Raw genomic sequence first — 27,822 nt, 5'->3', positions numbered from 1 at the left:
GAAAGTGGGTGATGCTGGAGTGATAGCAATAACGCATTATACAGGTTGTATAATGTTTGAGCATATTTGTCCACCATTCTAAAACAAAATTTACGTAACATTCGCACGTCTGTCTTTTTTTCGGATCATGTTGGATGACATCCAAGTTTAACTGATTTTGATAATTGCCGGCAAGCTGAGTGATCAGGAGTTTTGTGTATAATGGAGAATGGGGATCAGTTTCGGCGGGATATTAAGGGAGAAAACACATATAGCCATGTTTATTCGTCATACAAATGGATGCCCTTTCCTTAAAACCCTCTGCTTATGGTAGGTACAAACGTGCTCATGTGTCTCGCGATCTCAAGGCATTTGACGGTGTTATGAAGTTTGCAGGAGTTCTTTACTGTTCCTCAAGAACTCCTCATAATATTTCTTAATTTTAAAGTTAATGTCAACCTGCTGCACTCTCATTTAATTTGCCCGCTTTACTTTAACAACGCACTCATCAGGATCATTTTGTGTTTTGAAGTTGTGCAGAAATTCAAAACCTTTGGTGTGACGACTGTTGGTACTGTGAGTGGTGCTCTACTCGCTACGTGTGTGCAAGCGGGGGTGCCAGCGCTTTTTAATTGCCCCAGTTTGCAACGTGAATTTCATGTATTCACATTTTTAGGGCAAAATTCTTTTTTCTAAACGTGCTTGTAATATTTCTTCAGAATAGTATTGCTCTTAATGAGCCTACAGGCAGAAGATAAGCAAAGAATGTTTGACGTCATCAAACTGTCTCCCTCTATACTGCCGATGTGAACCTAAGCCAGTCCTCTTTTGTACAGTGAAAAAACAAAACTAAAAAAAATTGCAGTAAGCGACTCTACTTTAGAAAATGAAGAAAATTTACCTCGAAAAGGAAAAGATTATAACGGGTTATAAGTATTTGGCAGAAACTCGACTGAATTAAACTTCTTGCGCAAGGCTAACGGAATACTATGGATTTGAGAAAACCTTCTCAAAGAAACATCAATGAAGGGCAATTACTTTGCGATCACAGCGAGCGGGCTTCTTCTTTGCCCGACACATGCTCTGTGTTTGCTAAGACCACGGCCCACATGAATTCTTCGTCGTTTCTCAGTCTTGCCTTTCTGTGTGCGAGGGAGGCTCAAAGAAAAGCACCCTATTGTCTACTGCTAAGTATTTATCTTATCTTCACTAAAGAAAGAAATCCTTTTAAGAACGCCCGCCGTGGTGGCTCAGTGGTTACGGCGCTCGGCTGCTGACCCGAAAGACGCGGATTTGACCCGGCCGCGGGGGCTGAATTTCGATGGAGGCGAAATTCCAGAGACCCGTGGACTGTGCGATGTGAGTGCATGTTAAAGAAAAGAACCCCAGGTGGTCGAAATTTCAGGAGGCCTTCACTACGGTGTCCCTCATAGCCTGAGTCGCTTTGAGACGTTAAACCCCAATAAACCAAACCAAACCATTCAAGAAAATAAGAAACTGTATTGAAAGTGGTGCTTGCTCGATTTTGCATTTATGGCTGGATGTTGGATACCATGCGGCCTTGTCGGCTAACAAAAATCAATGGTGGCTCTAAGGCTTTTTGAGTCGGTTGAGCACAGAACTCTGCTAGAGTGGCGTTAATACTCATGTGTGCAATAAAGCATAGGAAAGCAAAAAGTGTTCGGAAACGCCGAGGAAGCGCTTGAGTATCAAGCGTTAACAATATCGAACAAATATCGCTTCATTAACCATCTTCGCTATGCCGGGTACAAACTATTCGTTATATCCGGATATATAATTTTTTTATGCCAACGTATAAAGCGCAAAAAAAGCACTTGACACTACTTCGAATGTCCTACGTCAATTAGTTTGGCCGTAATGAAAGTTTGAAGTTTCAAGTAGCCATGGTTTGGGGAACCAAAAGTCGTCGGTGCGACTCCCTATGATACACTTTGATTCGTTAATAATATTAAGTTCCGTAACACGCTGAATCGTTTCCTACCTGTCCGAACATTCTACGCCAATTAGGTGGTTCACAATCTGTGTACCAATTGTACCAACCACTGGTCCCACTTGAATGACCCTGTGTCTCATACTAACGCGACCTTGAGTGATACCAATGTTGCTAACGCTCTAAAACTACACCTAGTGTTAGAGCCTTTCGATCCTAGTGTTCCAACAAAAACAAGTCTAAAAAATTATCTCGTCGTGTAGATTTGTCAATTTTTTTACGAAATCCTGTTTCTTGAACGAACGTCAAGTTTTCCACTGAATGGATAAGCCTCAGTTCGAGGAAGGTTCACTGAAGAGGAGCAACTTTTAGATGAAACAAGTGGCCTTCACGCCGTGGGAAAAAAGCACGAAAAGCCATGTAAGAAAAAGCCGCGAAGCAATTCTTCGTAAGGAGCTTTAAAAGTGAGTGGGTAGTATTCGGGCACTTAGTGGCATGAAGCTTCTAGTAAATAAAATCTTTTTGAGTTTCTAAGCACCATTTGATCCTTAAAACTGCTGCGAGATCACGAAGTTTTTATGTTTTAAGCCCACCTATTTCCACCCACCCAGAAAAAGTCACCGTCATTAGTCTGGTTGGTCGCAAAAAGGGGGGAGAGATGGGGGGGGGGGGGGGGGGGGGGTAGCTCCGAATTCCACAGCGTGGGACGTGGCTAACTTTTGGCTTCAGTTTCATCTTCTTCATAAGAATACTTTTTTTCTTTGTATCGTGCATCACGTGGCAGGCATATCTATAGCCAGCTGTGTTCTATAAAGGTTCTTTACGAAATAAGAAGAAAAAAATCTTTTGCCATTATTTTGTGCCATCTTCGCTTACATTCCTTTAAAAAATCTGCTTTCTTGAATAGCACTCGCCGGACGCTTAAGACTAACAGTGCGCCTATCTTTTCTCCATACTGCGCACGCTTTCTAGAAATTCGTCATTGTCTGTACGTATAAATCCTTATTGAGCCCTTAGGTAAGGATTATTTTTTTTTGTCGATTGCCGACTAGTGATTTTTCTAACTATAAATGAACTTTTTAATAAATATAACGCGAATAATTATTTTGACATATAAAATGAAGCTTAAGGAGAAGAGAAATAACTGTGTTTAAGCGCATTGTAGCAACGTAAGAACGATTCTCACTCATTTTTGAAGCAAGCCTGTACTAGTGCGATAAACAAGATATTTGTGAGCAAAAAAAAATTAGAAGCGTATTCGCGAGTTATTTTTCCTCCCAGACGGCTCCTTCTCTAGTTGGAGCCGACTTTTGTACGAAAAAGTGAAGCAAGGTGGCAGCAGGAAACAAACGCTGAAAACGGCTGGCTACGTTAAAGTTATAGGCTAGATACGGACGTTGGCGAGGGCAGATGAAGAAACAACGGATATCAAATAACCGTACAGACTCCGCAGTACCCATGTAATGAGCACCATGACAATTAGAGAGTGGTGGACGCGTTATGCACCAAATAGCCTGCTGGTGGAACTTGGTACCTAAAGGAATCTTTCACATGTTTTACCAGGCAAACTGTTTCTAGGACCTGTTAAAACTGGGTCAGCATTGCCCTTTTTGGTTTAGGTCATGTGACACGTCACGTGAATAGTGACGGCATGTTCGACGCCATATTTGGTGGGGGAATATTTAAGCAGGGCAAGAACACGCAGTTCCGTGGCACAACGGCCACAGCGTTGTCTCTTAAGTTGCAACTACAGCCTCTCGTGCAGCCCAAAGAAAAGAAATGCCAACAACAACAGCAGCAGCGAAAACAATTCTTGCTGCATTTTGCGTCTTGCCCATGAAAAGTAAGCACTGGTAAGTTTTATTGTTTTTGTTACTCACGAATAAAAGCATTCCGGGCAAGTTCAGAAGATTGTTGCCTAACATGGCAGACACAACTGCTTTCAACTGCACTTTCTAAATATTTAGGCTTGTTTTATCTTCTCTTTTTCTGGAAAACCATTCCAAACTGCCTACATCCCCTATGCACATAATTTTGATTGTTTGGCATGCCTTGTTTTGTTTTGCGTTTTTTTCAACAGAAACCGATAGCCGTAAAAGGAGTTGGGGTGAAATCATTTGCCATCAGACGGGGCGTACGCGAAGCTGACGCCCATCGCCCATCAAGGCATCACCTCCGCAGTCCCGTCACGTTCGTGTCGCCACTGCTCCGAATACATTCGCGGGGCGTCATTGGGTTTGAGGTCAGTCGGTTCAGGGTCAACTCTTCGTAAAGCACTCGTCTGGCGCCAAACATCAATATGTCTGGCAGGTGGCTTTCCCAGTATAACAAAAGGAATATAATCAGCCAATCTGATCGAACGCAGTAGCGTTTCTCAACGATAGCAGCTTACTTTTTTTTTATCGTTTCTCTTTACTTATTTTTGCGGTTGGAGTCAGTGACGTCCTTCAATAGAAAGACAAGAAAAAAATAAAGCATGAAAGGTACGAATTTAGTTGATAGCGGTGCTATACATTACCTGTGAGCTGTACCTTTGGCTGCGCGCTTCGGCTTTCTCCTCACGGGACTATAGTTGTGTAACTAGGCGATGCAGCTAACGTAATTTTCTTTAAAAAGAATAGGGCGGTGGTTGGTAATTCTTGTGATGTACCTGTATAGAACCGAGAGCTATTTCTGGGGTCCCCGTAGAGGAAGCGGTTAGCGACAACGCCTGCCGAATTTGGAAACAAGTCGGTTTCACAACCGCTCGCTGCTAACGCAGGTTCATCTCAAAGGTGCAGCATATCGTTGAGATGTTGAGTCACGTCACATGACGATCCACTTCATGCAAACCAACTGATCATATGATACTTATAACGCTTTCCTAAGCCGCCGAATTTGGACTTTTTTTGCAGTGTTTTTTTTTCTGCATTGTGCAATAAATTGCTGAAATGTTTCTTTATATCTACATGATGACTGATGGGTCATAGACTTGCTGGCATCTATGCTGCCTCCTTCACAACTTTCATTACAATCATGTTTGCTTTGGTATAGTATACACTGATGCCATGAATGCGTAACGAATTTTCTTTGCATATAAGTAACTTATTATTTATACAAGTGATTTAAAACCAGTTTTATTTGTATCATTTTATACTATACGCTTTCTGTAATTTAATTCTTTGCAGCATCCTATTATTGATATTTTTTACCCGCATGTATTTCGGTTATAGAACGTTCGCCAATGCTTTTTTTTTCATCTATCCATTATTGTATCTCTGTCTTCTCTTTATTCTGCATAGTGCCATTTCTGTAGGGGTTACAGACCCTGCCAAGCCGAATTTATTTGGCTTTTTGTCTGCACTCCCGTGATCTGTACATGTATAGATGTAAATAAACTTTAATTGAATAATTTAGATATTTTGCTTTGAATGTTATTGCGCACTTAATGTAATATGAAAAGCTACCTGTGTTGACGCTTCCACTGCAGATCAAAAGGGTGTCAAGTAGGACAAAAAATGCAGCGCGAGCTCGGACCCAGTGCGCAGTTTCAGGGGTGGCAATATCTTTTTAGTACTCTTGTGGACGACGTCTGCCCCCGCTAGACAAATAAGTGTTGGGCGTCGAGAAACATGAATGGTTTAGGAGCTTGCAACGGCAACGGCTCTGACAACGACACAGCAGCAGCACCTGCAACAACAGCCCTTTCGCGACAATTACACGGCGGGCGCACTCGTCGCAAGCGAGTACCGAGGCATTAAATAATTCACTGGGCGCCGCCGTGGCCCGCTCGACAGCCGGTCGTTGCATATTGTAAACGCTCGCCGGACCGGACATCGTCCATGCAGCGGTATTATTCATTTCACGGTCGCGTCTTGTTTCCCAGCCGCTACGGGAGCAGCAGTTAAACCACCAGAAAGTAAAAAAAAAAAAAACACGCACACAAAAAATGTGCACTCGCGCACACAGAAAAGAAAAACAAGAGGATAAATTTCGTCCTTTTGTAAAGAATATGCCCGTTATGGCAAAGCCAGCCGGCCGCCAGCTACGCACTCATGAGTTTACGCAGTCACCGCGACAGTCAGGGAAAAAGTATCATAACAAGCAGTTCTGGACAAAAGCATTTTTGAGTGGGAAACGTTATATGAACGCAATTTCTTCATATAATGTAAGATTTCACCATAGTAATCAATATATCCTTAAATCGCCCGACGGCAGTCTTGTATTTTTCTTGCTATTCACGTTTTTTCTGTCGTCAAAAGCGTTCCCCATTGGTTTTGTAATAATGGAGTAATTACTTTGGTTTTGTATGGCGGTCTTAACCCTTTTATGTGATCGATGGAAACACTGTAAAAGAAAGATTTTGCTACATTTCAGAACAATGAAACGAACCATTGTCTTCGGTATTTCGATAACAGTGTTTCACAATTTTCAAACTTTCAATATTTTTGCCCGAGAAAGCTGGATATTTGGACGTTGAGCGCCACCTGGAAAGTAGCTGTGAGCTTTTGTGAACAAATTGTGAAAGGCAGCGAGATCCTCTCAAGCTTTTTTGGTAGTTTCAATCTATGCGGGCAATAAATTTTTATTTACTTTTTCGAATCAGTTCTTGTATTGATTTCGCCTTATTGTGCTGGTGCATACTTCATGCATAACTATATAAGAGCAGGAGAAAATTAATTTTTTATTCTGAATGTTACTTATGAGCGCTCACCTCTTGGAATAACTTTTTTTCTGGATTCTACTCTGTCATGCAACTGGTGTTCTGATGTCATTCTGTATTTTTGGGTCTGCCTGCACGATGTCTTGCATAAAAGCTTATTTTATGTTTGCGATTTTTTATTTCATAGCATGGTTTTATGGTGTTTGCGGATTAACGTCTCAAAGCGACTCAGGCTATGAGGGACGCCGCAGTAAAGGGCTCCGGAAATTTCGACCAACTGGGTTTATTTAACGTGCACTGACATCGCAACGTGCACTGACATAGCACAGTGCACGGGCCTCTAGAATTTCGCCTCCATCGACATTCCACCGCCGCGGCCGCGATCCAATCCACGTCATTCGGGTCAGCCGCCGAGAGCCTAAACCACTGAGCCACCACTGTGGCCTTATTTTATAGTTTGTTTTATTTTATTGCAAATCTTATTGTTAAAAAAAAAAGAACTACCAAATAGCATCCGCAAACGTTGCGGAGCCGGACACTTAGAGATAGAGTAAGTATCTATGCCCTCTTGCCCAGAATTGAAAGCTGCGGAAAATGTTCCCGTGTTCCGCGAACCATAAACTGAGCGTCTCGCTTTTTGTATTTTATTCCCAGAGTCTTTCCTTTTTTTTCACCGCAATTCGTTCGCGTTCCTTCACCCCTTCCGAAAACTATTGCGAAATCAAGTTCATGCCTGCCGTTCCAAGATTATGCAGACATCAATGCCTCATTGCTCAAGAGGTGCCGAAACTCGCGGCCCGTTTCAACGAAAAAAACAACCATTCCTGATTCTTTGTTGAGCGTGAAATGATATCACAGAAAAAAATCAAAACTCACTGGCAAAGCGATCGCACTAGGAAAATGAATAAAGGGGAGACAGCCAGAGAAAAGAGGTAGCTCGAGCGATCATTGCAAATCTTTCCCATACATCATGCATTGATTGCGTAAAATAGGGAGCATAAAATCGCGTAGCCCTGAATCGGCGGTCATTACTGTCGTAGTCATTTTTGTGCGACCAAAACGACAGAGAGATGTCCTAAATTTTTGAGACGCAAAATTACTCAACAGTCCAGTTTATAAAGGTTAAAAACGGAAAGCTACAAGAGACATATTGATGCCTACTTTTCAACCACAAGCAAAACTTTGAATAAAAATGCTTGAATTTAGAGCTAAATCACGCCATCATTGTTTTAACAGACTGCGTGCTCACAGTGATGAATATTTTCTTTCTCGTAAGAGTTTTGAGTGTTTTCTTCAATCTTCAGCGGGAACCGTACGCTATTTCAACAGCGAGAGCATATGCTAACTATCACGTGCTAGTTACTGAGTCAATACAGTTTCGCTTATTCTAATATAGCGTTGAGAGTTTAGCTCTTGGCTCTACCTGCAGATGTGATTTTTTTCTTTCTCTTTAGCTATGGTGGAGTCGAAATTTTTATTGCAGTTTGTTGCAGATTCTCCAATACCTCATTCAATGTACCTATACGGACTTCTTACAAATAAAACAGAAGCATATTGGAGGATCGAAACCTCTCTGCGGGAAGGGGCGGGGTTTTGAGACTGCCTATAAACTGCAATGCCAATAGCGTGCACACTGGTCCCGAATCGAAACTTTAGAGGACTAGGTCTGCGGACAAATTTACAGCTGCGTATTGATCATCATTGCGAAACGCCGCTGTTCGCTTTCGATTTGATTGTTTCTAGGAAATGATGGACTGAATACGCTAGTGAATTATACGGGAATTCAAGGAAGCCTGTGGATGGAAACTGGAGTAGCCAGAAGTAGTGAGTCTAAAAAAAAAAAGACTAGCGAATACTCCAAAAAACACCGCAGAAGTTCGCTGAGGTGGACAAGGGCACGAAAGTCTTTGAAGGTGAAGTCGGCGCACTCTTTGCAGAAAAGAAAAAAAAATAGTTTTTCAGTAAGTTTTGAGTTTTTTTTTTTTTTTAGATCTTTCGAGTAAAGAGCATTCGCAAGGTTTCTGCACTCCAAAAGCTAGATGCGTGTGACAGTGCTGGTTCATTTATAAATTAAAATTGATGCGCGTTAACAAGGTAAAACCTTAATGAATCCGGTGAAAGAAGAAATATTACTAGCGGTTATGTTCGAAAGCAGTTTTTTTTTTTTGCAGTGGCCCAACCGAATCAATAGTATTTCTCGTCCAAGAGAGAGCCTGTCTCATCGCTTGTCTCACTGTCCTTTGCAGCGATTGCATCAAAAATTTATTCTTTTTATTGCGCTTGGAATTAGTGGCATTGCTAATGCATTATTCAATTTCATTAAAGCACATCTGGCACTTAGGAAGACAGAAAAATTACATTCCTGGGAACTAGGTCCGCGAAAGTAGATCACTACCGCAATCAAGGGTTACGTTGAAGATCTGAAAGTGATATGCTCTAACAGATTTCGCTCTAGCGTCAGGAAAATAACATTTTCATTTGACGAAACGAGCAAGGAACAAAGGTTACAATATATATGGTTATTCTAGAAAAAAAAAACAGTTTTTGAGACAGCCCATAAAACACGACGTCGGCTTGCCGTCTCGTGATTGCGTGCGTGAACAACGACAAAATGCTGCCCCCCTTGAAGAGAATTAAAAAGGAAAAAATAAAACTTTGCTTACGAATGTTTATCGGAAAGACTATCCAAACAGGCCTGAAAAAATAGTAGTATTGCCTAAAGACGGAAAAAAAAAAACGCAGCAGGGAGTGCTTCTTTATTGTAAAGACTGCTCCATAAATGCAAACCTCGCGCAGACGAAGTCTGCTTTACAGGCTGCATCAAGAATAGAAATAACTGAGAATTCTTTTCTTCTATCATAGGTTCCCGAACTTGCTTATTTTGGCAAAAATACAGCAGAGTATACCTTGGCTGTCTTGCGATTGAAGTAGTTTCGTAATTTTTTTTGATGTTATCAGCGCATTCGAATTCGAACCCTAAAACTTGAGGATAAATATTTTTGTGCTACTCTAGCAAAACATTGCCTCTTTTTTAGTGCAATCGCAAATGAATTATGGGCCTTCAGCAATTACACCATGCTGCGACATTTTAAGACAAAAACGTTTGATCTATAACGGGCTCCAAACTACGGCTTTTCTTTTTTTCTTCTTGAGTGAAAAGTAGTGACCTGAAATATTGCGTAATTTTGCAAATCATTTAAAAACTTTTGAATGTACACGCGAAATTTTTAAGGAATGCAGAAACATTCTCTTACCTCTGATGCTCTTAGAACCGGCGCAGATCTTGTCAGTCGAAAACAAGCGGGCAAGTTAATGGAAAACTCAACGTCTCAGTCCTATAACGGATATCACAGCTTTTCAAACACCGACGAAGTCCAATGCGCCGGATGCCACAACTCGAAAAACGACGAACACCGCAAAAGCGTGCGCTTTGGAAATATATCCTTTGATTGCGACGATTTCGCAAAGACGTGAAACAACCGATGGTTTGATGCAGGCACTATTCGGCAGTCCCCCCGCGTTTCGACACCCGGTCACAGCCGAAGTTCAACAAGTTGGCAGTCCCTTGGCCCCCGACGACGACACGTTTGCAAAATCTCGCGTCGCAAGTTTCACCGGTGAGAAGCTACAGCGGCTGCACGGACGGTGACTTTCGTCGACTTGGAAGAAGACGTTGCACTGTCTTTGTAGACAACGAGGAAGCGATGTCGGGGTTGTGGCTGGCTTGTCGAAACCGCATCCAGATGACTGTGTCGATGCGATGGCACAGTTCGAAAACACGACGCTTTCTTCCGAGACTTCCTAGAGGCGACGTCCAGTTCAAGTTATAAACCACCGGGTTGTTGGAGAAAAGCCATCCGGCGGTCCGCCTTGGCTTGGACGTGCGTTGACGCACGGGAATCGGCTCCGAGTTCCCACAGCGTCCGACAGGCAGGCTGCGGGAGCTCCATGAGCACGCCTTCGCGATGCTCAGCCTCAGCGCGAATGGCAACGTGTTCGGCTCATGAGTGGACGTCTTATAGGCGTCGAACCCTCTCCCGTCCCGGGCTGCATCGGACACCGGTCCGTTGCCACGGCAACGCGTCCCGGGTCCGCCGGCGCTGGTGGCGGTTCCGCCCGTAGGCTGCCGCCATCTCTCGGACACAGGAGAGAACAGCTGCGCTTCCCTGTGGAGAACCTGGGTTTTTCACTCTCCGTTAATCTTTCCATGCATGTGCGCTCTCCAGAGTTCCTGGTTGGTACTGTTTTCAGCCGTCTATTGTTCTTGGAATGCTTTTGCGCACACGCATGTTCGCTTACTCAATTCGTGTTGATAAACCAGACCGAATAGAGCAGGACATTTTATGTTATTTTATTTTTTACGGAAAGCGCTGAAAGCTGCCGCGGTGGATCTGTAGTTATGGCACTCGGCTGCTGACACGAAAGACGCGGGCTCGATCCCGACCGAAGCGGTCGCACTTCGATGGAGCGAAATGCTAGAGGCCCGTGTACTGTGCGATGTCAGTGCATGTTAAAGAACCCCAGATGGTCGCCCTTCACTACGGCGTCCCTCATAGCCTTAGTCGCTTTGGGGCATTAAACCACCTCTAAATCAAACCAAAGCGCCCAAGGTTTCCGAGGCAGTAGATTATTCAATTTCGAAACTAAGAGATATTCCCTTTCACTCGGGTTGTAGACAAAAGAAAATGCATCCTCACATGCATCTTCAGATGGATTCATGGACTCTGCAGGCGTAGGGTCCCGGGCTTAGAAGTTGATATATTTTGTGAATTGAGCTTCACCTTGCGATGAGAGTAGACACATCTGATCACACACGCATAGCTCACCATATACAACGGAATATATTAAGAGGGAAATACACAGAGGAAAACGCGCGGCAAACGAAAATTACAGACATCAGGAAAATTGAACGGGAAATGAGGTTAGCGCATTCTGCTGATAAGCACAGGCTCTATGGCACGAAAGCCTAGTAGGATGCGTTGAGCTAAAACCCCAGCCTGAAAATATAATTCACATCGAAATAAGGTTCTGTTTCTCATTAACTGGCATTGCACAGGAAACGAAACTTTCTTACCAAACTTAACATTTCCTTGTCGTAAGTTCTGCCGCAATATTGCAAGATCTCGTTTCTTGTTGCTGCTTCTTCTATTGGGTGGGTACTGCGTGTTTATATTTTATATTTTCACTAATGATGCTTGAACACAATGCTGAAGGGTTTAGTACTTTCACTAATGGCTTTCAATTGGCCCGAATGGTAACTCCATTTTTCAATCGGTAAGTAATCGAGTGAACCCTGTCCAGTTGCTTGGCACAAGCGACGAAAAGGTAATTAACTGCCTCTGGATTCTTTGATCCCTTTCAGGCTGGAGCCGCCTGAGCTTTTGCTACTTTTGCCTATTTTTAACTAGGTATTATCGAACTACTCTTTACTGGTCCTTCTTAAATGCTAAGGGCATAAGCGAGGGCTTCCGTAGGAGTAATGCACCGAAATTTTTTATGTGAGTCGATATGTGCTTTGAAAGCTACAACCGTCTGCGTTTGTGCCCCAGAGATCTTAAAAGCGATTGTCCTTAGCACCTGCCGACTGTGTTCGAAACTAGGGGATAGATAAAAAGAGAGGGTATACAGGGAAGTCTATTCAGCCAACGTACTTTTGTCGGGCATCCAAGAAGTCTTGGGAAGAAGAAAAGGAAGTCTGTACCCACTGCGAAGGGCCCACATATAGGGAGGAAAGAACTTATGCACAGTATGTTAGCATGTGACGTTAAGAAAATAAAGATCCTGGTACAACCATTTTAGTCTGGATAGCGCTGTGTCATACAAAACGGCTTCAAAATCTGCAAACGTATCGCACATAGGAGTTTGACTTGGACATCAGTCGAATAACTGATGCAAAAGTTTGTACTTGTGACTGAATGTAGCAATATTCCCCCATAGAGGAGTTCCTGCTTGCTAGCGCCGGTCCAGAACAGTGAGCGAAGATGCAGCTACATGTCTTCGGTTTTGTTTCGTTTGTATTTTAGTTTCCTCTGATGTCCTGAAGTGCACACAAGCTCCTAGTGACTTGCTCTGTGTTGCGCATGTAGAAAATGGCTCACTGAGTAATTCCGCCAAAGCGCACGCAAAAAGTTTTTTCGGACTTCCTACGCTTCTTGAATGCGATGAAGAGCCTGCAGCGAACACCCACCCCCTACAGCTGTTTCTATGCAGTTGCTTCCGGACCAACAAGAAACTAACATAAGCTAGCTTGACCAGGCGTATCCTGACCTAACCAAAACTAACCAACATTCTCCTTCGCTACAAGAGGAAAATAAATTTTTCGATATGACGCGCTGAACTGACTGCGAAACTCTTTGCCATCACGAAATCTCTGACATATCTATCGCGGTAACATAGGAACGCCATTATCCCTGTTCCTTGCATCACTGCGACAAAGGTAGGAGAAACAATATCTTACTTCTTGCATTGCATTCGCAGCATGCTATCTAGCTATTCGTATGAGTACATACAAAAAGAATAGGGAGCGGAGCTCCAGCAAGGCTGTCTTTCCCAGCGACCTCTTTCTCTCTCTATCCCTATTCTCCCCTTAGTCCTCTCGGTATAATGGATGCCGGCTCTGTTTCGGGGAAAAGATATACTGAATAGAACAACGCGAAACGCAAACGCAAAGGCCACACACATTATGGCTCCGCAGAGCGAAGCGTTTCTTCTCTCAAGGGCGTGCTTGTCTCTCATTAGCCGCTCGCTGTCGCCAGCTACGGGCCGACGCAACTCGCCGGACCACATCAGCCCCGGCCCCGACGGGGCTTCGGGCCTCGAGGTCTTTCAGCCGCCGAGCGAGCTACGCTCGCGCTGACAGACCTCGACGGCGCGGCGAAACACGCGAGGTCGTCTGTGCGCGAGCTACTGTCGCGTTGCGTGATGATGCAGGGGGCTCGACCATGGCTCGCGTACACTAACTACTGGCGCCGTTGCATGCGTTGCACTAGCGACACGAGTTGGGCTGTGCTTAGATGTCAGTGATTTCATCACATGACAGCTTCTCACGCGTGCTGCAGGGTAGTGTTGTTTTCGTATTGATTTTTTACATATCCTTGTTCATTGTAATCTCTCCCCCTTTTCTTTCTGCTATCCCCTCACTCCTTTCTTTTCACTTCTACACACTGCCTGTTATCCTTTATTTCCGCTGTCCCAGCTTCAGGAGCTTCAAGCAGTGATAGCAGATGCCGGGGCAAGCAAAAATCTTGTTCTTCCATTTATTATGTCATTAAAACAACCACTTACTACTACTACTTCATTTTAGTCGTATGCCAAACATTCAACTGTGAATTGAGTTTTATATGTGGTGAATATAAAATTCATCGTATAAAGTACGTACTTTTTGGTCAGAAAAAAAAAAAGACTCTTCGGGAGGTGCGCTTTTGAGTTCAAGTTCCCTGTTTTAGTGAATAGTAGACGGGACACGTTGATTAGGCAAGGGAATTCATTATGCGAGTAAAAGCAATATTTTTATGGTAACGTGCCCTTATCCGGGTGGTTGCCCTGTAACGCGGGTTTATCTTCGGTGGTTTTCCTTCCAAAGAGTGCGGTATTCGGGGTTTGAAATTCTGGAGCAACATATCCGTTATAAGGGACGCCGTAGTGGAGGGCTACGGGGCAGTTTAGACCATCTGGGGTTCTTTAACGTGTGCACTGACATTACACAGCACACGAGAAAATTGTACATTACGCTTTCACCGAAATTCGGTTGCCGTGGCCGAGAAATGCCGATACCACCGAAGATGTTCTCCGACTTCATCTACCTGCGGGAATGTTTCTCCAACGGAAGCGCCTTCTCCCGTAAGCGCGTTAAAGCCCGGAATTTAAAGAGGATTGCAATATTGCTGCTTGGCAAAACAAAAAAAAAGTATCGCAAGAATAAGCCTTTTGTCGACCATATCTTATCTCTTCAGAAACCAAACAGAATCAAGTCTGTAACCAAATAACCTTAGCTGGAGAGCGCCGATTAGTCGGGCAGACTGACATATGCTGATATACGTTGTTCTACTCAACAAAGAGGATCGTAAAAAAAAAATAATGATATACCAGACGGCCGCTCTATCTAAAGAGGCATCCCTTGATTGATACAGACATTGAGACGTGCTTGTGCAATGACAGCGCCCACTTTCTCTTGGGAGGGCAGGAATGTCATTTACCCTTGTTTTTGCAGCGAGAGTGTTCCACCTAAGAGTGTTTGTAGTTTTATAGTTAGGAGAGAGCTTTTTTTTTGTATAACATTGTCAGCGGTATAATGCATCACAGTACAGCTAACACTTGCTAATTATCAGGCTGGTAACGAATACTGAGTAGTTAACTTTCAACTGTTTGTGTTTGGCTCCTTCATTATTAAGATTCGTGTAGCCCACCGTGAGTAATATCTATATAAGTTTTCAAAATTTCGAAGCAGTGGTTACCCTCGGCGCTGTTGTGCAAGAAATTCTGGCTACATCGCGCCAAAATGCAGGTGCTTTGGATAAGCTTGCAGGCAAAGCAACCAATGCAGTGCACGTAAATCGTCGATATGGTCAAAATTTTTGAGCTACAGCGCCGAGGATAACCGCGTGAAGTAAAGTGAAGGCGAAACACCCTTTATGCATGACCTCCTTCGAAGCAACCGCGCAATTTTTTCTGCGGTTGAGTGACAGCGAGTAGCGGCAAGGGAGGGCGTAAGTCTTATTAATGATCATTTGGCCAGCACGTGCACGCTGTTTGGGCCTCGCGAACAAGACAGTTTCTGTCACGGCGTTCAAAGCCGTTCTTGAGCTCCAGTGCAATGTTGAAATTTTGTCCAGTAGAGAAGGTACGAGAATTTATGTAGTGGACTCATTGTATGATTTTTCTTAAAGACGTTGTTATTTAAGCGTGCCGTTTCTTTTCTTTTTAACAATGTCAATACGTCGTCGATTTTAGGGCCAAAATTAGGGACGCGTGAATCTTAGGGAGGCGTGAACTATACGTACACTGGTCTCTAGCGATTTGAGTAAAGATAGGGTAAAAATAGCTGAGAGTGGTAGCCACAACGTTCAAATACATTGAATTAAATAATAATGCCTACCTATAATGGCAGATGGTAGGAAGTTATACAGATGTCGCTCTTGGCCGCAAATCTCAAGCAGTTGATGCCTGGCCGTCGTTTTCATGGGGCTGTTATGGCGCTGTGTCTTGTCGTGGTTGCTCTGCATCCGCTTGTACCGGTGAGCATTAACGGCGGTCCTCAGTTCGCACACTTGGAAGCCAAATGATTTGGCTAGCTGGTCTTGGGTAGAGCGAAGCTACAGAGCTGCAGTGCTTGGCTGTCACGAGTCAATGCACGTCTACCTAAAACGGCAACCAGTGTGATTTATACAAACGCCATTCGACGCCTTGAGTCCCCTGTCACTAAGTTATCGCCAAGTTGTTATCGCTATCGCAAGGTTCGCAACTTTCGGCCCATAGCGTAAGCGTAGGCAATTTTCAACCGGGCTCATTCGTCAACTGGAGTCGTATTACGATACCGCTGTGCAGTTAAGGTCACTCTAAAAGCCCCGCTCCTATTGGTCGCCGCCAGCTGGCGACCAGTAGGAGAGGGAAGGCGTCTGCGACGAACAATAGAAGCGGTTTCGTATTACAGCTCCTGCGTCCTCAACGTACAATTCTTTGCGCAACATAAGCTGTAATAATAGCTTACAAACGAGGGGACACATTGACTTCGGCAGTGCAGGCTTGGGTGGCCCTGTTTGTTCTCATTAACATTGCAGTCACGTTGTTTTAACCTGCTGTTTATGCATTTGCCTCTCTGCCTACTATACTCGTGACCAGAAAATAACGGTATGCGGTGAACAGCACCCTTATCCCAAGTGACAAATCGTTCATCATGATCAATTTTGCACACTTTTTTTTCTTGGTTACAGCACGGATTTCCCTTTTTTTTTTTTTTTTTCAAAAGCATAGACAGTATGACGGGCGCCGAAAACACCAGTTCAACGCTTGCTAGTTTTCCAATTTTCGTTTGGTTGAGGGGGTCTGGTGATTGTAAGGAATGACAGCTACTTTCCGACGATACTGCTGTCCCCAGGTATCTTCCTACTTCTCTGATCACCATGCTTTCTTTTTTCATTTTTTTTGCAGCATACATTTAGCAGCATGCATTAGTTACCCAGGGTACCCAGAATTAGACAGTCGTCTAATCTCTAATGCTAAGCTTTCTTGAATCATGTGCATGGATGAATGTTTTAGCGAATTTCTCAGGCAGTGCTTGATAATGCTTTTCTTGACCACCTTAGAATAACGCCGGTAGAAAGGCCTTTTTTTGTCGCGAGGTGCATAGCCCAAAAGGATGCGGTTGTCATGAAATTTAAGTCTCAGATCTAAGAACTTAATATAATTCTTGCCAGGAAGCTCAAGCGTCAAAATAATGCGGTTAAAGGCTGTTTGAAGATGTCAACCACATTTGCAGCGTCGCTGTAAACATCTTCATAGGCGTTATTAATGATGATAAAAAATGCTCCACAAATCTAACCGCTGCAACGGCAAGCAGCTATTGGAAATTATCGAGGCTATGAAGAATGCAAATGCAGGCAACAGGTGTGTGAGCGTGGCGTCACTGACACTGTGAGGAAGAGCTCTGCTTTCTACATAGTTGGCAACCAGGGAAGGGCTGAGATTTATCAGTGTGTATCAGTTGACCTGATTGCCCCTTTGCATTTTCTGCTGGCGGTTCCTGTATGCATATATACGTGGCAATGGCAAGAAACAAACAGTTGACCGTCAATGCTCTTGTTGTCATGTGTTCTTTTTTTCTCCCGTATTTTTTAACCGCTGTTTTACCATCATTAATCACCAACTCGCCAAGCAAGCGCAGTAGTGTTTTTCCTTGCAACATATGTTTTAATTACAAGCGCTGAATTCTTCTTTGTAAGAAATTTTTCCTTCTACCTGATCTGAAAATGACGACGACACTTTATAGAGGCTTTATAATATGTGTAATAAATAAAAAATTCAAGCGGCTGCAGATGCAAGCCATTATAGATTACATACTGTTTTATTTGATGTTTTCGAAGTGGAAAAAATCAAAGAATAGTGCTACAATTTTTTAGTTTATTAGGGGGTTTAACATCCCAGAACGGCCCAGGCTACGAGGGACGCCGTAATGAAGGACTCTGGAAATTTCGACCACCAGGGGTTCTTTAAAGTGCACTGACATCGCACAGTACACAGGTCTCTAGAATTTCGTCTCCATCGATATTCGACCACCACGGACGGGATCGAAGCCGCGAGTTTCGTGTCAGCAGTCGGGCGCTATAACAACTGAGCCACCGCGGCGGCTAGTGTTATAAGTGAGGCTAAATGTTTTTTCACGACGGAAAACTTTCCGTTCTAGTATTTTTCAACAAAATACTGTAGTGCTGTAGTTTTCCAGCGGTACTCTTTTTCTAGTCTGTTGTCGTGTGATACTTTTCTGTAGTAACTACTCAGCCATTTTATGTTAGAAAAATAACTTTTTGTTGTTGCTACAAATTTATTAGCAAACACATGTCGAAAAATCTGTTGTGACCGCAGAAAAATTTCCGTTGTTTTTATACTGAATTTTTGCAATGAATAAAGATGTAGACTTTAACGCACAAACGTAACGAAACAATAAAACATCGGTAGGGGCTCGCTGGGCAAGATATCCTTATGGTGCCGCCGCAACGGCTCAGTGGTTACGGCACTCGGCAGCTGCCCCAATAGACGCGGGTTCGATCCCGGCCGCGGTGGTTGCGTTTCGATGGAGGCTAAATTCCAGAGGCCCGTGTACTGTGCGATTTCAGTGCACGTTAAAGGGACCATGAAAAGAATTAGAAGCCGCTTGCAAATGTTAGAAGTTATGCTCAGAAGCACTGACACCAAGTATGAGTCTTTGGAACTGAGCCGGCAATTTATTATGGCTTTTTAAAAATCGCGTTTTTTAAAATTCGCGGGCCGTTTGGTGTCTTCGTAGGGAGCGATTTTGAAACCAAAACAGGGAAAACAGACGTCACTAGTCCCATGACGTCGGTAGGCCACCACACGCTGTCATTCGCTCGAGCCGCGGCAGCTACGACGTCACGGGCACACTTCCGGTAGCGGTGAAAATCGTCTGCTCGAGGCGCCGCGCGACCCCCTCGGGCAAGCGCGGGCCAGGGCATTGCCTTCACGCATATGTTTCCAATTTACCTCTGCCGCCTCTTTCTGCCGGGAGTTCGGGAGCAAAGAAAGCGCCGAGACCGGAGAGACGCTGCCGACGCACGCTGCTCCTCGGGAGTGCGACAACCGGAAGTCGTAAACCGAACGTCAGCGAATGACGTATTCATGGGCGGAGCCCAGTCCCGGAGCTGTTTTCTTTATTTTTTCTTGGTGCTCCGCGTGTATGAGTTGAGGGGGGAGAGGAGGAGCGTGATTTTTAATCGTCTATAACTTCGTTGTTATTCATGCTAGCTCGAAAATTCTTTCGCTGGGGTGACGAGTGATGGATTGCCTATCTTTACGTAATCTCAATTAATTTGTTTCATAGTCCCTTTAAAGAACCCCAGGTGGTTGAAACTTCCAGAGCCCTTCACTACGGCGTCCCTTATACCCGCAGTTCACATTGGGACGTTAAACTCCCATAACCCTAAACCTAAACGTGTTCGTATCGTGAACAATGAGCGCAAGAGCTACACAATCCACAAAAAAATGCCCAGGCTTAGCTTGGTTAAGCCAAGAATGCGTTGCATATTGCGCGGTCTTTTTGCGCGAGGTATTGGTTGGCGGCACTCGATTTTCTCAGCAGCTTTTCCTCCGTGACGTATGGATGGATGTATGGATGGATAGGAGCGCCCCCTTTGAAACGGGGCGGTGGCAACCGCCACCATGCTCAGGCGTCCTTTTTTTTCTTTTTCTTTTCTTTTTGTTTTTTTTCTTTCTTTTCTTTCTTTTTTGTTTTTCTTCTTTTTTCCTTTTTTCACGTGGTTTGGTGACGTCACGTCACGTGGTTTGGTGGCTGCCCGGCCGCGCCCAAGGGCTGAACTGAAAGATTGCAATATGGTACGCATAAAAGAAAAGAAGCCCAAGGACAGGTGCTACTTCCTTGTGCCTAGTTCCTGTCCTCGTGCTTTTCTCTTCTTCGGCGATTGCCCAGAGTTTCCGCTCATCGTTCACCGTATGCAACCAAACAAGGCAACAGGGCGAGAACAACTTGAAATCCCTCCTGGTGTCCGCACGCAAACAGTAAGTGACGTTTCCTGTCGTTACTTATTTGTTCCAGGACTGCAAGGACAATTCCGTTTGCACTGTGCAGGCTCTGCAGAGAGAAGGCATTTTTTAGCCACTAGATGCATTTGTGACAAAGTTGCTTGCCCTGCTTTTACTTTCCGCATAGCCGCGTTCGTCTTTCGACGTGGCCTCGCCTTGGTGCCCATTGACAGCGCGTTGATAAGAGCGACAATGCGCCGCTCGACTTCCGTATTTCAGTGTTTCATGCAATCTTGCAATCGTGATTGCTACTGTAATCTGTCGATACCTTTCGGAAAGCGCGTTCAAATTAGTGTTGAAGAAGTTTCGTTTTTTGGCTATCTTTCTGATTAAATTGAACCCTGCTTCTGATTTACTTTTATTTTATTTAAATAAAACATAAAAATGAAAAGGACGAATACTATTGATAAAAGTCATACGTTTCTGTACCAGAGCCACAATAACTAAGCCTGACAGCGTCCATCCTTTTTTGTTTTAAATGCATGGTTTCGCAAGGTCAAAACTATTGTGGGATACAACTTAAAAAAAAAAAAAACAGCAGTTGCTAGCACTCGGCCACGGTCCACGGCGTCCGGTATTACTACGCTGGCCAATCGCAACAGTAAACGTTATCAGCTTTTTATTATTTCACTATATCAAACAATCCACGTATCAAAATTCTAGAGCTCATAATTTTTTTCTTTAGATAAGCTTCCCGTTTAGGTTGCAAGAAACGTTTAAGAAACGGATAACTTTTTGTCGTGGAGGAATTCTGTGCGTGGAGGCTGAATGTGGGCGGAGCTTCACTGCAGTCTTAAGTTGTATCCGACTACAACAGCAACTATAACGTAAAAAAGGAAGTAGATAAGTGTAGTTGTAGAACCAAAACAGGTCATGACACGAAATACGGCCTCCCCTTAACGAAGATTGTGTAGAGGAGGGTGAGCTGCAATGTTTTGTATTACGATGCTGCTTCTGTGCAATATGTGCGAGAACACGGCGTGCTGTCCGACCGGTCATATCCTTCGCTCATGTGCGGCGGTGATCAATTAACTCAACACAAATAAAAAGAAAGTAAACAAAAAAAAAAACGACCGCTCTAGGTCGGTATCCCGGCGTTCTTTCGTTTCTGTGCTTCATTGCAAGCGAAAAGAGCTTTCCACGGCTCAGACATTATCCCCGTTGCCCTCGCATAACACGGACCACGTGTAACGGCCCTGCTAATCAATCGGTCTCCTACCCTGGATCAACGGGCAGTGCACTCTCTGCTCGGGGTAGATTTGCTTACCATCGGTGGTGGCGATGTTTGTGACTTCCTTTGTATTGTTTTGTTTTTTTCTTGTATTTTTTACGAGGCTGCATGTCATGCCCTTTCTGTGCCAAGCAGTACCGGGGATTGGCTTTCCCGAGATTAGCGAATTTACTAATAGACGAAGGGCCACGTTGCAGTCTGAAAGCGATACAGGCTAATACATTCCGTGTTTCGTTTGTATGAGAAGCAGACGTAGTAAAGAACAACGACGTGGAATGAACTGGTTTTGGAATCATGTTTACAGAATGGATTTATGAGGGCTTTGTATTTTTACTGTCTGCACCTGAAATACATGCTTCAACGTGTTATTTTTTTTTTTTCCAAAGCGAATTGACACTTTTTCTTTGGCTTAACCTTCTTCGGAATGAGTGATAAAAACTCCATTCATATTGTGCTCTTGTTTCCCGGGTGGAATGTTTTATTCCTGTCTACTTTTCTTTAGGATTGCTTATTCATCTGTTCCGCGAGAAGAAGGCTCAGTGATGGATTCCATCTGCTTCACAAGCAGGACATTAGCATTGATTTTCTAAATTCGGGGGCGTTTCTTTCTGGCTCTATAATTGTTTTCGGAAGTGAACAGCGCTCAGAGCGAAGAGACAGGAGACAAGCGCAGTCTTTGAACAATGTATGTCCGGAAAAAAGCTGAGGCTTTTTATACTATCTACCTACAGGCAAAAAAGCAACACGCGTCACAGCCGCGTCTCGGTGACCAAGGGGAGCGACACAGGAAGTTTTCTACTATCAGAAATCAGAAAAAACTTTGAAGAGATCACATTCTATCTTCGTTAACGACACGAACGGCCTGCTGACACACTGATGACGCTGCTTAGCTATCTCAGTGACCTCGATTATCTCGCGGACGAGCTATTCTCTCTATTTACCCAGCAGGTTCCATCGGACAAAGTCAGGGATCATTGAGGCAGCTGAGACGTCTCCTGTCGATGCCCCTTCATTCTGCGCTGTTCGTTTCCAAATGGATAACCAGCATGCTCAAGCCGCTATTACGGCAAATCTACATTTCTGCAGGCCTCAGTTAATGTGTGGCGCTAGATTACTCGCCCTGCACAAGTCTCTAGGTTCTCTGTATGGTGCAAATGCTCTGTCACATTGCTGCACATCTGCGATACTGCAAGTGACCCTGCAGCATGCCAAACCTTCCCTCTAGTTTAGCCTTTAAGCACTTTCTACACAACCCTGTTCATTGCGAGTTAGCAGCTTTTTCTCATTGTGCGTTATGTCTAGGTTTTATTTGTTCATGTAAGGAGAATTTGGCAACCCTCACCTTTAAATTAGGGTACTTTTCAATGCCAGATTTGAATTCAAGAAAAAATAATTTGCAAAACAGTTGGCCTGATAGCACGATTTTCGTCAGTCTTTACTCTTGACAAACTTTGCCACCAGTGCTGACGTTGGTTTTTATACTTTATTTCTTGCATCATGCGCATCTTTGAAGCACAAAATAATTCCACAATACCTAGGGTGCTGATTTCATAAGCCCTGCTTTTTATAATTCAGTTTTGTAACATCTTGCCCGTTTTTAGAGAATTTTTAATGTGCCCGTAAAACAAAGCATTGCTGTCTTCAGTTGGAAAACTTAAGATTTACTTTCTTGAAAGCTGGAATATTATCCCTGAAAAAAAATAATATTTTGTATAGGAAAGATAGATGAATCCTGAAAGCGCTAATAATAGAAAGAGGCGAAGAAAAAGAAAACCACTTGCAAAGGCTAAAAGAGGCCCATCCCCGTGCATAGGTATGTGCCATGTTTACCGGGGTGAAGTAGAAGAGGAAGAAGAATAAAAAGTGGACACCGCTCACATTAGTTAGAATGCACTTCAGTTTCCCCTTCCACATAGTTTCTTACTATTACCTAGAGGGAAAGCTGGCGGCGCTGCACTTCAGCCACCATGGACGCTCAAAGCATCATGGGGAGGTGAGCTACTTGTTGCGGGTCAGTCGTACTTTCTCGGGAACACGAAGTGGCACTCTAAGATGTTTCATTCCGAAAACGCTGTTCGTGTGTGCGCAGACGACTTTCGTGCGAACGCAGTGTGCAAAACCCATAGTAGTGAAAACGCGTAGACACACGACGCCAATAAAAGGTTTCACTTTTCTGAAATGCTTTTAAAAACCTCTTATAGTGTTTAAGCAACAACATTTTTTTTTTGAAAACATATTTACTTTTAAAAGTGCGCCTATTAATTACGAAATATTAGTTTTTGTAGTGTTCATTAATTGACCAATAGGAGAGCTAGCCATCCCTTATTTTGGGCAAACTTTGCACTTAAATGCTTTTCTGCTCGTTTGTTGCAATTTACTGACATGATATTGAACGTTAGGACATTCTTGATTATCGAATAGCGTTTATTTTTGCATTATTTTTTGGCCAAAAGTTTTAGTTCTGCAGTCAGTAGCTCACCGCCCCATGATGCTTTGAGCGGCCATGGTGGCTGAAGTGGTCACGAGGGGTCTCCATGCAAACTCCCATAGACGGGCTGCCAGCTTTCCCTCTAGGTAATAGTAAGAAACTCTATGCCCTTCCACCATCGCACACTACCACGTTTTCATCTTTGTTCTTTTCTCAAAGAGCTACAGCTGAAATGGCCTACGATGTGGCACCTTTGTCATTGCTTCATCATCTGCTTTCCAAGAATGCTTAACTGATTATCTTTAATATTAAATAACCATCACTGTTTGTTTTTTTTATGATGGGATAGCGTAGGAACCTTACCGAAGTAAAATCCGTCGATAACCGTCTGGGTTCGTTCGGAAAAATCCTTATTCGCTGGTGGGCAGTGATGTCATCAGTAATCCCCCATATAATAGAAATCTCATTGGTTGGGGGGACGCCACATCACCAGCCTGGCGATGACGTCATCATACCAGGCACTCCTCTGTGAACTCTTCACCTGCCAACCGTGGCAGGTGGCAGGGGGCTGACAGGAAGAGCACCGCTCAGAAGGAGCGACCTGGGTCTCACAAGCGCACCAATCGCTTCTGGCAAAGGCATCAATGGTTTCTAATGCTGTCACGTTCACAACACATAATGGAATTAGGGTCTCCTGTATTTTTCAGCTGTAATCAGGCATCATATGTAACACTCCCTAAAACGGAGGCCTTTTAGTAAGTACAACCGAAATTTAACGCAGGAAAAAATTTGAAGTGAATTACGAGCCTAAATTTACATGGTTTTATAAACCACAGTGCCCCAGTGGCTTTTGCGTCACCGGCTGATCCCAAGGTGGCTGGTTCGATTCCGGCTGCGTCGGCCGTATTCCGGTGGAGATGAAATATAAAAACTGAAGGAGATAAGCTCCGCCTTAAGGGTATGACGCGATAGCTTTTATGGCTTAATGTTCATATATGCAGAATAGGTCATTCTCTACTTTACATTCGTAGATCCCTCGCAGTCCCCATACCACTCCTGGCACAGTGCTGCAGCGGTTAAGCGATGTGCCGTGCGTTGAAAGGTGCTTGCACCGATGGTGGATGTGAGACCCAGGTTTTTATTCCCGAACAACCTCTCGCTACCAATCATTAATTTAACCGCCACCTGCCATGTAAGTCAGTTTGCTCGGCAGTTTGTGATGACATCACAAGGTCACGTGACCAAGGTCGTCCAACTAGGTTGCCGGAATTGCTCTGGCCGCTCCGGTTGCGAGCCCTCAAACGGTCGCCAACATCGACGCCGGATAATTTTTTTGTTTCGACATGGACGTTTAAAGACCCCAGTGTGCTGCGGAATGTTGGCGCGCAATACAGAATCCCATGTGGTCCAAATTAATCCGGAGCCCTCCACTACGGCGTCCCTCATAGTGCACTCGTCGCTACGGGGCGTTAAACCCCACAGTTTACAACTTATCCCAAATATTTTCCTAAACGTTGATTTGCAATTGGAAGCCGGATAGCGTACGAGAAATTAACATGCTGTGTCTGAAAGAAAAAGAAAAAGCAGTATGTCATTTTGTCCGGAAATTTTTTCGGTAGTTTTCGTATTTCCTCTAGACAGCGGCTCAGTCAGCAGAATTCGCCTAATTACTATTTTCTACCTGCTTTTTTTTTCTAACTAGCAGCAAGCGATATGGAACTCACGAACGGTAGCACTCGGGAGGTGATGGTAAACGAAGGGAAAGGAAGAGAAACTTCTCTCCCTCGAACAGACTTCAAACAGCAGTGCGTCATATGGCGGTCTTTGACACAGCCCCGATCACGCAGGAGTTCAAAGACCACGGTCGGCAAACGCTATATTGTCAGCTCATTCTACCTCCCGATGAGGTACGGGAAGAAGTCTGTTGTTTGCTCACGACGTCCGCTTCCTGCGAACAGGCAGCAAACCCCGGAACGCCACCTCTTCGAGCGCCGTTGACATCCCTCTCAGAGTAAATTTTAAGCCCGGCTGCTCATGACACTCCCTGACACCTACTGAGGCCACGTGATAAGCCCCTATTGGGATAGACGATAATGAGCGCAAAGTGCTCCCTTCATTGCACACTGAAGAGTGCCGGTAATTAAACTGACAGGGACGACAGGGCGGTGCCGTCGCTGCATTATTGCGTGTTTAACCTACGAACCCTTCTATCCCTCGTTTCCTTATCTTTTGTTCACGCGCCAGCAATTTCTGCGTACTCAACATGAAGGTCGGTGTCCTTTTCATTGCTCCGGTGCCTTCACTGATAATGTTAAAAAGATATCATTTCCTTGCTCATGAAGTGCGCTTTAACCTTTTGTAATCACTGCTAAATAAGAGATGACAGATCAGAGAAGAGTAATGCAGCTTGGTTCGGAATAGAAGTTACTCCTTTTATGGTCGGAACCCGACGTCATTCCCTGTTACTCTCAAGAGGAATGTTCTATTGGAAATGTCCAGAAGGTCGTGCCTTGTAAAATTTCACAAGACATTACGCGGGAAGTGGATAATATTTTCGATTAACTAATCTTATCAACTGCGTATATGGCATTTTCTTGGTTTGGGTGCTAAATGATGCCATAAAAATAGTGACCTTCTGTGCTAAACAAAAAAACAATCAGCTTAAACTGCACTATTCGTGCACGAGCGCCGTTAAAGACTAGTTCCAATTGCTTCGGTTTTTCTCACAGGAGAAAACCTACATCAATATATGTAGACTTTCACACCTGGTATTAAGCCACCTTAGGTGTGTAACAATCATTAGTTGAAAGACTTATAACAAGCAAATAGCTGTAAGCCATGATAAGAAATACAATTGGAACAATATTTTCTTCGTATTCACATGCAATGAGCAAAGTTTTAAGAGGAATAATGCGGATTCCTTTAGGAGATGTCAGTAAATGATTGCAGGGACTGAGTTGAAATTGGAGCAGTCATATCAGTGTAGTACCCCCCTCCGGAAAACATTTCAACAAGAATTTCAATAACACAGAAGTTTACAAAGAGGGCGCAAATTGTACTGTGGATATCTAGTACAGTTATCATCAATATATTTTACCATAACGAGAGCGCAAGTAAACTCGCCATTGCCAATTAGAAATTAATAATCACCTGCTCTTTGCCTGAAACATCGCAAAAGCATAATAAAAAGTAATCTCAGAAGCAGTTCAGAACGGTCTGCTATTTTCTTGATAAATGTGGTTTGATGACTCACGATTGGACAGCAAGCTTTTTTATTCGCGAACGAAGAAAAGAAGGGTGGGAAATGTTTAATATAAACACGCTTTGAATCTAAGAGCACTCTGCTTCTTCGAAAATGCTCGATTATGAAAATGGTGGCGGCCTGATTTCTCGGTAATGTGCTAAACATCCTAATAAATTAGAACACTTTGCTTTGCAGAGATCCTTCGTTTCCACGCGTGTGTGCTTTATTTACCCGGTGTCTGAAATTTGAATAAATAAAGAAATGCAAGAACAACACACCAGAGCCTCATAGCCCAGTATGTATTAGCGTACATAAGCTCCACCTCCGACCACTGCATTGGCTCCTAAGAGAACCCTTAGGGTTAATTTTTTATAGGCATAATCTCTCACTGGCGATTTCCGCTCGCAACATTTGATATCATTTCGCGCATTTCAGTGCGACTTCCTTCCAAACTACTTATTTTCTTAAATGTGCAACTGAGCCTAGTTTCCAGCCTGATATGTGCAACTGTGCTGCGGACGTTTTTTCGTTTTACCTCTATGTTATAGATGATAAATTTTTTCTGCCATTAGCTGCAGTTAGCGCGTGCTTGGAGTGAACGACCGTCATGGGTCTTCAGAACTCCACGAAAACGCTACAAAGACGCGACGTCACAACTTGCCTCACAGTACACCGCATCTCCCTTTCTAATCCAGGGCTGACACTTGGGGGAAAAAAAAAGCAGCAGCGAACGCGGCCTTTTTCGTTTTCTCACCTTATAAGGTTATCTCAACAGTTTTTTCTCCTACGCGAACAATGTAGTAAGTCGGCAGAGTCACTTTATACTTGTCAACTTTGTTTCTTTGTTACTTTTTTAACCACCACGCGAATACGTGTAACTTTCTTGTATGAAGCAGCAGAAGAGCACTGAAGCCCCCAAAATTAAAACCGCCTTGCTGACATTACTGAAGGAAAGCTTGGCTCTTCGGTGTATCTAATATCAGGAAACTCACTTTCTGGCGACATGTTAAGAGCCTCTGTCTGGGCTTCCTTTCAAGCAATCTAACACTGTAAACACCGTCATGTGTTCTGTTTTCAG

General features: G+C 43.9%; 1 protein-coding gene across 1 annotated transcript in view; it reads right to left on the bottom strand.

The window, feature by feature from the left end:
• The window catches only part of LOC149364412 (uncharacterized), a 42,250-nt gene extending 31,710 nt beyond the window's left edge, over positions 1–10,540 (bottom strand). The window contains exon 1 of the mRNA XM_089570109.1: positions 9,827–10,540. The gene's annotated coding sequence lies outside the window, so the exon portion shown is untranslated. The remainder of the gene's footprint in view (positions 1–9,826) is intronic.
• Positions 10,541–27,822: the final 17,282 nt, after the last annotated feature.

The sequence above is a fragment of the Amblyomma mixtum genome, chromosome 2 (assembly GCF_055824585.1).
Source record: "Amblyomma mixtum isolate Tamu chromosome 2, ASM5582458v1, whole genome shotgun sequence".
Classification (NCBI taxonomy): Eukaryota; Metazoa; Arthropoda; class Arachnida; order Ixodida; family Ixodidae; genus Amblyomma; species Amblyomma mixtum.
This window is presented reverse-complemented; position numbering and strand designations above follow the sequence as displayed.